Raw genomic sequence first — 12,506 nt, 5'->3', positions numbered from 1 at the left:
AATGCCTGAAACATGGCCAGGCGATCACCGCACGCCCGGGATTCGCGGGGCCCCACGAAAAGGAAGTCATCGAGATAGTGCGTGACTTCTCGAAAAGACCCCTTCTTCTTAACCGCCCATTCCAAGAATGTACTAAATGTCTCAAAGGCAGCGCATGCCACTGCGCACCCCATGGGCATGGCCTTATCGACGTACCACTTACCTTGGAAGCGCATCCCCAAAAGATTGAAGTCCTCGGGATGCACTGGGAGAAGCCGAAATGCGGATTTTATATCGCATTTGGCCATTAGGGCTCCCTTCCCGCAACCCCGAACTAATGACACTGCCTTGTCAAAAGGAGCGTAACGCACTGAACAGAGTTCTGGTGCGATCCCGTCGTTAACCGAACTGCCCCGGGGGTACGATAGATGCTGTATTAAGCGAAATTCCCCTGGGGCTTTCTTGGGTACCACTCCCAACGGAGATACCCGCAGGTTAGGGATGGGAGGAAAATCAAACGGCCCTGCAATGCGCCCTTCAGCGCATTCCTTTCTTAACTTCTGTGCCACCACCTCAGGCATTTCCCTTGCAGATCTGAGGTTATCACATTGGGTAACTGCCCGCTCCCCCACGTAGGGAATGCGAAAACCCAACTCAAACCCGTTCCGTAGATATTCCGCACCTTCTCTGTCTGGATAGTGCAGTAACCACTCGTTCAATTTTAATAAACTTACCGGAGAATGTGCCATGCAGGTAAGTGAGGGAACTGAGGTCTTACGAGGTTTTGGATGTGCCAGCAGGTGCAGTGGTTCCCGATCCCCCGTCCTTTTTCCCAGAGGATCGGGCCCCGCGAAAGGGCGCCTGGGAAGTGCCTCGTGTGCATGCCGGAAGCGCATGATTGCCACCGCATGCCTCGCATCTATGGTCAAAACGACACTTGCGCCTACGGCATCCCTTATTATTGTAGTCCCAGCATGGGAGCGAGGAAAAACGTCTGCCTTGCGTCCTCTGCTGTCCCTTTTCCCTTGGGCGACGGGCACTCGAGCCCACATATACCATCCAGGTATCTGTGTGCTTCAAGTCCCATCTGACGTCCTCGTTTTGTGAGGCCAGCTCACGGAACACTCGATCGTATTCCATGGCGGCCTCTTCTCCGGCCAGATCTTTTGCCTCCAAAATGTGGCACATGTAACGCCCCAAGTGCCACGCCCGTTCTGGGTAAGCACCCACAATCAATGTGAAGTACTCCCCGAAGCCCCTCATCCAGTTGTCGAAGGAATATTCAACTGGGGGAGATTCCCTCCTCCGTTTTTTATCCCTTCGGCTACCGGTGTCTCCCCCTTGGGTCTGCCCTTTTATCAAAGAAAAGAAATCGATAAAATACCCTTCCAGGGCTCTTTCCCGGATTTTCGCCGGCAAATGCACCCCCGGTGGCGCTTCATTCGCCCTGTACCTAACCGGGGGTGCTCTGGCCTTTTTTGGAATCCCGGCCTCGTCCAATAATCGCTCGGAATTCAAGCGGCGGTGGTTCATCCACTTTGGGATGCCGGGCACGTATGCCCCCTCTAACCAGTACCAGCCTTCCCGCCGGACAAAGTTACCCTCATCCCCAGAGGTGGACTCACCCGATGAGGGGCTGACCTGGACGGCTCTTTTTCGCTTGCTGCCCACCGAGCCGTGGTGCTGCCGTTCCTTGGCTTCAGCCTTCCTCAACGGCTTTGGTGACTCCTCTGGTGAAAGGCTTCCTGTATCACTTGAAGCCGCACCAAGATCAAGTCCTGTACTAAGCCCGCTTTTTTCTTTTTTCCTTGCCATATGTTCCACGGCGCGAGCATAACCCCTACAATAAGTGTCCAGTTGACTGGCTCTGGTAGATGATGCTCGCTTGCCGTGTGTTTGGAAAACCCCTTCAGAGCTGCTGCCACTCTGCATTGAAGCCTGCTCATCAGAGCTCGATGAAGCAGGACTGCCACCCCTCAGCTCCATAGCCGCCCTGCGAAGACTCCCTTTTGGGGCCTTGCTGCGGCTTGCGTTTTTGCTTCCCATCCTCTGATGACCACTGCTCTGCTCTACATGTGCTCTTTTATCTTTTCTAAGCGCCCTGGGGCTACTAGAACTATCGCTGGAGGATGCCTCGCTCAGCGTGTCCCCGGTTGCCTGTGCTCTGCCAGAAGCCCCTTTTTGAGGCCTCTTTACCATGCTGGCAAAGCGCTCTCCCGTGGCCCTCCGCCTGGACCCCTTGGAAGCCAGTAAGCTCCTGCCCCGATATTTTTCCGGGCTGGCCTTTTTGCCCCGAGAACTGCTGTTCCGGGGTTTCGGCTTGGACCCGGAGCGGTCCCTAGGCCTGCGGACTGGGCTCCTCCCCGTTCTACCTCCCCCCCGAGTGGGCCCAGTTCTGACCCGTGAGGCCGGTGTAACTGCCACATAGGCCTCGCGCGCCTTTGACGCGCTTGCTCTGCGAGGGGTGCGGCCCTCTCGGCCCGCGCCGCCCTCGCCCCCGTCCGCCGCCGTCCGGGCTTGTCTCCCGGTCCTGCTGGCGGCTCGGCCTGAAGCGCCGCGTCGTCTCCCCGCCATTTTTTTTTTTTTTAATCGCAGTAGCGAGGAGGAAGAATTCCACCCGCGAGCCTCTCGCCCCGAAAGCAACCTATAGAGGTAATTAGAGGCGTGAAATTGTCGGAGCCCTCAATAGCCCAATAGCTGGCCTACCGCGTCTCCCAACCGGCGAAGCCGAACGACCGTTCAACTCGTCGCCGTCTTGGCAAGAGGCGGGAAAGACACCCAGGCAGCGTCCTATATCAGACGCTCCTGGCCCCGCCTCCTGCCGCGCGCGCTGCGTTGCAGCGCGCGCGAGAAGCCTCCAGCTGGGCCCGCCCGTGCCGCCTCCTTACCCGCTCGCCCTCCACCCGCCAAATGGCGACCCGGGTAAGTCCCGGCCTCCTATTGTTTCGGGTGGGCGTTGTATTGGTTTTTCAGAAGTGTTAGACCTGTAAAAGAAAAATTTAAATGGTTGGGAAAGGCCATGGGATGTAGAAATATTTTTTTCACATTTTATTTCCTTTTAAAAACAGGTATATCAATAGGGATTTTCGTACGGATAAGTACCCAGTGAACGGTTCGTTTAGCTTTATATATTGTTCCGGGTGGGCATTGTATTGGTTTTTTGGAAGTGTTAGACCTGTAAGAGAAAATCTTAAATGGTTGGGAAAGGCCATGGGATGTAGAAATATTTTTTTCACATTTACTTCCTTGTAAAAACAGGTAAATCAATAGGGATTTTCGTACGGATATGTACCCAGTGAACGGTTCGTTTAGCTTTATATATTGTTCCGGGTGGGCGTTGTATTGGTTTTTCGGAAGCGTTAGACCTGTAAGAAAAAAATTTAAATGGTTGGGAAAGGCCATGGGATGTAGAAATATTTTTTTCACATTTTACTTCCTTGTAAAAACAGGAAAATCAATAGGGATTTTCGTACGGATAAGTACCCAATGAACCGTTCGTTTAGCTTTATATATTGTTCCGGGTGGCGTTGTATTGGTTTTTCGGAAGTGTTAGACCTGTAAGAGAAAAATTTAAATGGTTGGGAAAGGCCATGGGATGTAGAAATATTTTTTTCACATTTACTTCCTTGTAAAAACAGGTAAATCAATAGGGTTTTTCGTACGGATAAGTACCCAGTGAACGGTTCGTTTAGCTTTATATATTGTTCCGGGTGGGCGTTGTATTGGTTTTTCGGAAGTGTTAGACCTGTAAGAGAAAAATTTAAATGGTTGGGAAAGGCCATGGGATGTAGAAATATTTTTTTCACATTTACTTCCTTGTAAAAACAGGTAAATCAATAGGGTTTTTCGTACGGATAAGTACCCAGTGAACGGTTCGTTTAGCTTTATATATTGTTCCGGGTGGGCGTTGTATTGGTTTTTCAGAAGTGTTAGACCTGTAAAAGAAAAATTTAAATGTTTGGGAAAGGCCATGGGATGTAGAAATATTTTTTTCACATTTTATTTCCTTTTAAAAACAGGTAAATCAATAGGGATTTTCGTACGGATAAGTACCCAGTGAACGGTTCGTTTAGCTTTATATATTGTTCCGGGTGGGCGTTGTATTGGTTTTTTGGAAGTGTTAGACCTGTAAGAGAAAAATTTAAATGGTTGAGAAAGGCCATGGGATGTAGAAATATTTTTTTCACATTTTACTTCCTTGTAAATCAGGAAAATCAATAGGGATTTTCGTACGGATAAGTACCCAGTGAACCGTTCGTTTAGCTTTATATATTGTTCCGGGTGGGCGTTGTATTGGTTTTTCGGAAGTGTTAGACCTGTAAGAGAAAAATTTAAATGGTTGGGAAAGGCCATGGGATGTAGAAATATTTTTTTCACATTTACTTCCTTGTAAAAACAGGTAAATCAATAGGGTTTTTCGTACGGATAAGTACCCAGTGAACGGTTCGTTTAGCTTTATATATTGTTCCGGGTGGGCGTTGTATTGGTTTTTCGGAAGTGTTAGACCTGTAAGAGAAAAATTTAAATGGTTGGGAAAGGCCATGGGATGTAGAAATATTTTTTTCACATTTACTTCCTTGTAAAAACAGGTAAATCAATAGGGATTTTCGTACGGATAAGTACCCAGTGAACGGTTCGTTTAGCTTTATATATTGTTCCGGGTGGGCGTTGTATTGGTTTTTTGGAAGTGTTAGACCTGTAAGAGAAAAATTTAAATGGCTGGGAAAGGCCATGGGATGTAGAAATATTTTTTTCACATTTACTTCCTTGTAAAAACAGGTAAATCAATAGGGTTTTTCGTACGGATAAGTACCCAGTGAACGGTTCGTTTAGCTTTATATATTGTTCCGGGTGGGCGTTGTATTGGTTTTTCAGAAGTGTTAGACCTGTAAGAGAAAAATTTAAATGGTTGGGAAAGGCCATGGGATGTAGAAATATTTTTTTCACATTTACTTCCTTGTAAAAACAGGTAAATCAATAGGGTTTTTCGTACGGATAAGTACCCAGTGAACGGTTCGTTTAGCTTTATATATTGTTCCGGGTGGGCGTTGTATTGGTTTTTCGGAAGTGTTAGACCTGTAAGAGAAAAATTTAAATGGTTGGGAAAGGCCATGGGATGTAGAAATATTTTTTTCACATTTACTTCCTTGTAAAAACAGGTAAATCAATAGGGATTTTCGTACGGATAAGTACCCAGTGAACGGTTCGTTTAGCTTTATATATTGTTCCGGGTGGGCGTTGTATTGGTTTTTTGGAAGTGTTAGACCTGTAAGAGAAAAATTTAAATGGCTGGGAAAGGCCATGGGATGTAGAAATATTTTTTTCACATTTACTTCCTTGTAAAAACAGGTAAATCAATAGGGTTTTTCGTACGGATAAGTACCCAGTGAACGGTTCGTTTAGCTTTATATATTGTTCCGGGTGGGCGTTGTATTGGTTTTTCAGAAGTGTTAGACCTGTAAGAGAAAAATTTAAATGGTTGGGAAAGGCCATGGGATATAGAAATATTTTTTTCACATTTTATTTCCTTTTAAAAACAGGTAAATCAATAGGGATTTTCGTACGGATAATTACCCAGTGAACGGTTCGTTTAGCTTTATATATTGTTCCGGGTGGGCGTTGTATTGGTTTTTTGGAAGTGTTAGACCTGTAAGAGAAAAATTTAAATGGTTGGGAAAGGCCATGGGATGTAGAAATATTTTTTCACATTTTACTTCCTTATAAAAACAGGAAAATCAATAGGGATTTTCCTCCGGATATGTACCCAGTGAACGGTTCGTTTAGCTTTATATATTGTTCCGGGTGGGCGTTGTATTGGTTTTTCGGAAGCGTTAGACCTGTAAGAAAAAAATTTAAATGGTTGGGAAAGGCCATGGGATGTAGAAATATTTTTTTCACATTTTACTTCCTTGTAAAAACAGGAAAATCAATAGGGATTTTCGTACGGATAAGTACCCAATGAACCGTTCGTTTAGCTTTATATATTGTTCCGGGTGGGCGTTGTATTGGTTTTTCGGAAGTGTTAGACCTGTAAGAGAAAAATTTAAATGGTTGGGAAAGGCCATGGGATGTAGAAATATTTTTTTCACATTTACTTCCTTGTAAAAACAGGTAAATCAATAGGGTTTTTCGTACGGATAAGTACCCAGTGAACGGTTCGTTTAGCTTTATATATTGTTCCGGGTGGGCGTTGTATTGGTTTTTCGGAAGTGTTAGACCTGTAAGAGAAAAATTTAAATGGTTGGGAAAGGCCATGGGATGTAGAAATATTTTTTTCACATTTACTTCCTTGTAAAAACAGGTAAATCAATAGGGTTTTTCGTACGGATAAGTACCCAGTGAACGGTTCGTTTAGCTTTATATATTGTTCCGGGTGGGCGTTGTATTGGTTTTTCAGAAGTGTTAGACCTGTAAAAGAAAAATTTAAATGTTTGGGAAAGGCCATGGGATGTAGAAATATTTTTTTCACATTTTATTTCCTTTTAAAAACAGGTAAATCAATAGGGATTTTCGTACGGATAAGTACCCAGTGAACGGTTCGTTTAGCTTTATATATTGTTCCGGGTGGGCGTTGTATTGGTTTTTTGGAAGTGTTAGACCTGTAAGAGAAAAATTTAAATGGTTGAGAAAGGCCATGGGATGTAGAAATATTTTTTTCACATTTTACTTCCTTGTAAATCAGGAAAATCAATAGGGATTTTCGTACGGATAAGTACCCAGTGAACCGTTCGTTTAGCTTTATATATTGTTCCGGGTGGGCGTTGTATTGGTTTTTCGGAAGTGTTAGACCTGTAAGAGAAAAATTTAAATGGTTGGGAAAGGCCATGGGATGTAGAAATATTTTTTTCACATTTACTTCCTTGTAAAAACAGGTAAATCAATAGGGTTTTTCGTACGGATAAGTACCCAGTGAACGGTTCGTTTAGCTTTATATATTGTTCCGGGTGGGCGTTGTATTGGTTTTTCGGAAGTGTTAGACCTGTAAGAGAAAAATTTAAATGGTTGGGAAAGGCCATGGGATGTAGAAATATTTTTTTCACATTTACTTCCTTGTAAAAACAGGTAAATCAATAGGGTTTTTCGTACGGATAAGTACCCAGTGAACGGTTCGTTTAGCTTTATATATTGTTCCGGGTGGGCGTTGTATTGGTTTTTCGGAAGTGTTAGACCTGTAAGAGAAAAATTTAAATGGTTGGGAAAGGCCATGGGATGTAGAAATATTTTTTTCACATTTACTTCCTTGTAAAAACAGGTAAATCAATAGGGTTTTTCGTACGGATAAGTACCCAGTGAACGGTTCGTTTAGCTTTATATATTGTTCCGGGTGGGCGTTGTATTGGTTTTTCAGAAGTGTTAGACCTGTAAAAGAAAAATTTAAATGGTTGGGAAAGGCCATGGGATGTAGAAATATTTTTTTCACATTTTATTTCCTTTTAAAAACAGGTAAATCAATAGGGATTTTCGTACGGATAAGTACCCAGTGAACGGTTCGTTTAGCTTTATATATTGTTCCGGGTGGGCGTTGTATTGGTTTTTTGGAAGTGTTAGACCTGTAAGAGAAAAATTTAAATGGCTGGGAAAGGCCATGGGATGTAGAAATATTTTTTTCACATTTACTTCCTTGTAAAAACAGGTAAATCAATAGGGTTTTTCGTACGGATAAGTACCCAGTGAACGGTTCGTTTAGCTTTATATATTGTTCCGGGTGGGCGTTGTATTGGTTTTTCAGAAGTGTTAGACCTGTAAGAGAAAAATTTAAATGGTTGGGAAAGGCCATGGGATATAGAAATATTTTTTTCACATTTTATTTCCTTTTAAAAACAGGTAAATCAATAGGGATTTTCGTACGGATAATTACCCAGTGAACGGTTCGTTTAGCTTTATATATTGTTCCGGGTGGGCGTTGTATTGGTTTTTTGGAAGTGTTAGACCTGTAAGAGAAAAATTTAAATGGTTGGGAAAGGCCATGGGATGTAGAAATATTTTTTCACATTTTACTTCCTTATAAAAACAGGAAAATCAATAGGGATTTTCGTCCGGATATGTACCCAGTGAACGGTTCGTTTAGCTTTATATATTGTTCCGGGTGGGCGTTGTATTGGTTTTTCGGAAGTGTTAGACCTGTAAGAGAAAAATTTAAATGGTTGGGAAAGGCCATGGGATGTAGAAATATTTTTTTCACATTTACTTCCTTGTAAAAACAGGTAAATCAATAGGGTTTTTCGTACGGATAAGTACCCAGTGAACCGTTCGTTTAGCTTTATATATTGTTCCAGGTGGGCGTTGTATTGTTTTTTCGGAAGTGTTAGACCTGTAAGAGAAAAATTTAAATGGTTGGGAACGGCCATGGGATGTAGAAATATTTTTTTCACATTTTAATTCCTTGTAAAAACAGGAAAATCAATAGGGATTTTCGTACGGATAAGTACCCAGTGAACGGTTCGTTTAGCTTTATATATTGTTCCGGGTGGGCGTTGTATTGGTTTTTTGGAAGTGTTAGACCTGTAAGAGAAAAATTTAAATGGTTGAGAAAGGCCATGGGATGTAGAAATATTTTTTTCACATTTTATTTCCTTTTAAAAACAGGTAAATCAATAGGGATTTTCGTACGGATAAGTACCCAGTGAACGGTTCGTTTAGCTTTATATATTGTTCCGGGTGGGCGTTGTATTGGTTTTTTGGAAGTGTTAGACCTGTAAGAGAAAAATTTAAATGGTTGAGAAAGGCCATGGGATGTAGAAATATTTTTTTCACATTTTACTTCCTTATAAAAACAGGAAAATCAATAGGGATTTTCGTACGGATATGTACCCATTGAACGGTTCGTTTAGCTTTATATATTGTTCCGGGTGGGCGTTGTATTGGTTTTTCGGAAGCGTTAGACCTGTAAGAAAAAAATTTAAATGGTTGGGAAAGGCCATGGGATGTAGAAATATTTTTTTCACATTTTACTTCCTTGTAAAAACAGGAAAATCGATAGGGATTTTCGTACGGATAAGTACCCAGTGAACCGTTCGTTTAGCTTTATATATTGTTCCGGGTGGGCGTTGTTTTGGTTTTTCGGAAGTGTTAGACCTGTAAGAGAAAAATTTTAAATGGTTGGGAAAGGCCATGGGATGTAGAAATATTTTTTTCACATTTTACTTCCTTGTAAAAACAGGAAAATCGATAGGGATTTTCATATGGATAAGTACCCAGTGAACGGTTCGTTTATCTTTATATATTCTTCCGGGTGGGCGTTGTATTGGTTTTTCGGAAGTGTTAGACCTGTAAGAGAAAAATTTAAATGGTTGGGAAAGGCCATGGGATGTAGAAATATTTTTTTCACATTTACTTCCTTGTAAAAACAGGTAAATCAATATGGTTTTTCGTACGGATAAGTACCCAGTGAACCGTTCGTTTAGCTTTATATATTGTTCCGGGTGGGCGTTGTATTGTTTTTTTGGAAGTGTTAGACCTGTAAGAGAAAAAATTAAATGGTTGGGAAAGGCCATGGGATGTAGAAATATTTTTTTCACATTTTACTTCCTTGTAAAAACAGGAAAATGAATAGGGATTTTCGTACGGATAAGTACCCAGTGAACCGTTCGTTTAGCTTTATATATTGTTCTGGGTGGGCGTTGTTTTGGTTTTTCGGAAGTGTTAGACCTGTAAGAGAAAAATTTAAATGGTTGGGAAAGGCCATGGGATGTAGAAATATTTTTTTCACATTTTATTTCCTTGTAAAAACAGGTAAATCAATAGGGTTTTTCGTACGGATAAGTGCCCAGTGAACGGTTCGTTTAGCTTTATATATTGTTCCGGGCGGGCGTTGTATTGGTTTTTCGGAAGTCTTAGACCTGTAAGAGAAAAATTTAAATGGTTGGGAAAGGCCATGGGATGTAGAAATATTTTTTTCACATTTACTTCCTTGTAAAAACAGGTAAATCAATAGGGTTTTTCGTATGGATAAGTAGCCAGTGAACGGTTCGTTTAGCTTTATATATTGTTTCGGGTGGGCGTTGTATTGGTTTTTCAGAAGTGTTAGACCTGTAAAAGAAAAATTTAAATGGTTGGGAAAGGCCATGGGATGTAGAAATATTTTTTTCACATTTTATTTCCTTTTAAAAACAGGTAAATCAATAGGGATTTTCGTACGGATAAGTACCCAGTGAACGGTTCGTTTAGCTTTATATATTGTTCCGGGTGGGCATTGTATTGGTTTTTTGGAAGTGTTAGACCTGTAAGAGAAAATCTTAAATGGTTGGGAAAGGCCATGGGATGTAGAAATATTTTTTTCACATTTACTTCCTTGTAAAAACAGGTAAATCAATAGGGTTTTTCGTGCGGATAAGTACCCAGTGAACGGTTCGTTTAGCTTTATATATTGTTCCGGGTGGGCGTTGTATTGGTTTTTCAGAAGTGTTAGACCTGTAAGAGAAAAATTTAAATGGTTGGGAAAGGCCATGGGATGTAGAAATATTTTTTTCACATTTTACTTCCTTATAAAAACAGGAAAATCAATAGGGATTTTCGTACGGATATGTACCCAGTGAACGGTTCGTTTAGCTTTATATATTGTTCCGGGTGGGCGTTGTATTGGTTTTTCGGAAGCGTTATACCTGTAAGAAAAAAATTTAAATGGTTGGGAAAGGCCATGGGATGTAGAAATATTTTTTTCACATTTACTTCCTTGTAAAAACAGGTAAATCAATAGGGTTTTTCGTACGGATAAGTACCCAGTGAACGGTTCGTTTAGCTTTATATATTGTTCCGGGTGGGCGTTGTATTGGTTTTTCAGAAGTGTTAGACCTGTAAAAGAAAAATTTAAATGGTTGGGAAAGGCCATGGGATGTAGAAATATTTTTTTCACATTTTACTTCCTTGTAAAAACAGGAAAATCGATAGGTATTTTCATACGGATAAGTACCCAGTGAACGGTTCGTTTATCTTTATATATTCTTCCGGGTGGGCGTTGTATTGGTTTTTCGGAAGTGTTAGACCTGTAAGAGAAAAATTTAAATGGTTGGGAAAGGCCATGGGATGTAGAAATATTTTTTTCACATTTACTTCCTTGTAAAAACAGGTAAATCAATAGGGTTTTTCGTACGGATAAGTACCCAGTGAACCGTTCGTTTAGCTTTATATATTGTTCCGGGTGGGCGTTGTATTGTTTTTTCGGAAGTGTTAGACCTGTAAGAGAAAAATTTAAATGGTTGGGAAAGGCCATGGGATGTAGAAATATTTTTTTTCACATTTTACTTCCTTGTAAAAACAGGAAAATCAATAGGGATTTTCGTACGGATAAGTACCCAGTGAACCGTTCGTTTAGCTTTATATATTGTTCCGGGTGGGCGTTGTTTTGGTTTTTCGGAAGTGTTAGACCTGTAAGAGAAAAATTTAAATGGTTGAGAAAGGCCATGGGATGTAGAAATATTTTTTTCACATTTTACTTCCTTATAAAAACAGGAAAATCAATAGGGATTTTCGTACGGATATGTACCCAGTGAACGGTTCGTTTAGCTTTATATATTGTTCCGGGTGGGCATTGTATTGGTTTTTCGGAAGCGTTAGACCTGTAAGAAAAAAATTTAAATGGTTGGGAAAGGCCATGGGATGTAGAAATATTTTTTTCACATTTTACTTCCTTGTAAAAACAGGAAAATCAATAGGGATTTTCGTACGGATAAGTACCCAGTGAACCGTTCGTTTAGCTTTATATATTGTTCCGGGTGGGCGTTGTATTGGTTTTTCAGAAGCGTTAGACCTGTAAGAGAAAAATTTAAATGGTTGGGAAAGGCCATGGGATGTAGAAATATTTTTTTCACATTTTACTTCCTTATAAAAACAGGAAAATCAATAGGGATTTTCGTACGGATATGTACCCAGTGAACGGTTCGTTTAGCTTTATATATTGTTCCGGGTGGGCGTTGTATTGGTTTTTCGGAAGCGTTATACCTGTAAGAAAAAAATTTAAATGGTTGGGAAAGGCCATGGGATGTAGAAATATTTTTTTCACATTTACTTCCTTGTAAAAACAGGTAAATCAATAGGGTTTTTCGTACGGATAAGTACCCAGTGAACGGTTCGTTTAGCTTTATATATTGTTCCGGGTGGGCGTTGTATTGGTTTTTCAGAAGTGTTAGACCTGTAAAAGAAAAATTTAAATGGTTGGGAAAGGCCATGGGATGTAGAAATATTTTTTTCACATTTTACTTCCTTGTAAAAACAGGAAAATCGATAGGTATTTTCATACGGATAAGTACCCAGTGAACGGTTCGTTTATCTTTATATATTCTTCCGGGTGGGCGTTGTATTGGTTTTTCGGAAGTGTTAGACCTGTAAGAGAAAAATTTAAATGGTTGGGAAAGGCCATGGGATGTAGAAATATTTTTTTCACATTTACTTCCTTGTAAAAACAGGTAAATCAATAGGGTTTTTCGTACGGATAAGTACCCAGTGAACCGTTCGTTTAGCTTTATATATTGTTCCGGGTGGGCGTTGTATTGTTTTTTCGGAAGTGTTAGACCTGTAAGAGAAAAATTTAA

The sequence above is a fragment of the Paroedura picta genome, unplaced genomic scaffold (assembly GCF_049243985.1).
Source record: "Paroedura picta isolate Pp20150507F unplaced genomic scaffold, Ppicta_v3.0 Ppicta_v3_sca19, whole genome shotgun sequence".
Classification (NCBI taxonomy): domain Eukaryota; kingdom Metazoa; phylum Chordata; class Lepidosauria; order Squamata; family Gekkonidae; genus Paroedura; species Paroedura picta.
The sequence above is the reverse complement of the archived record's forward strand: the minus strand, read 5'-3'. Positions refer to the sequence as shown.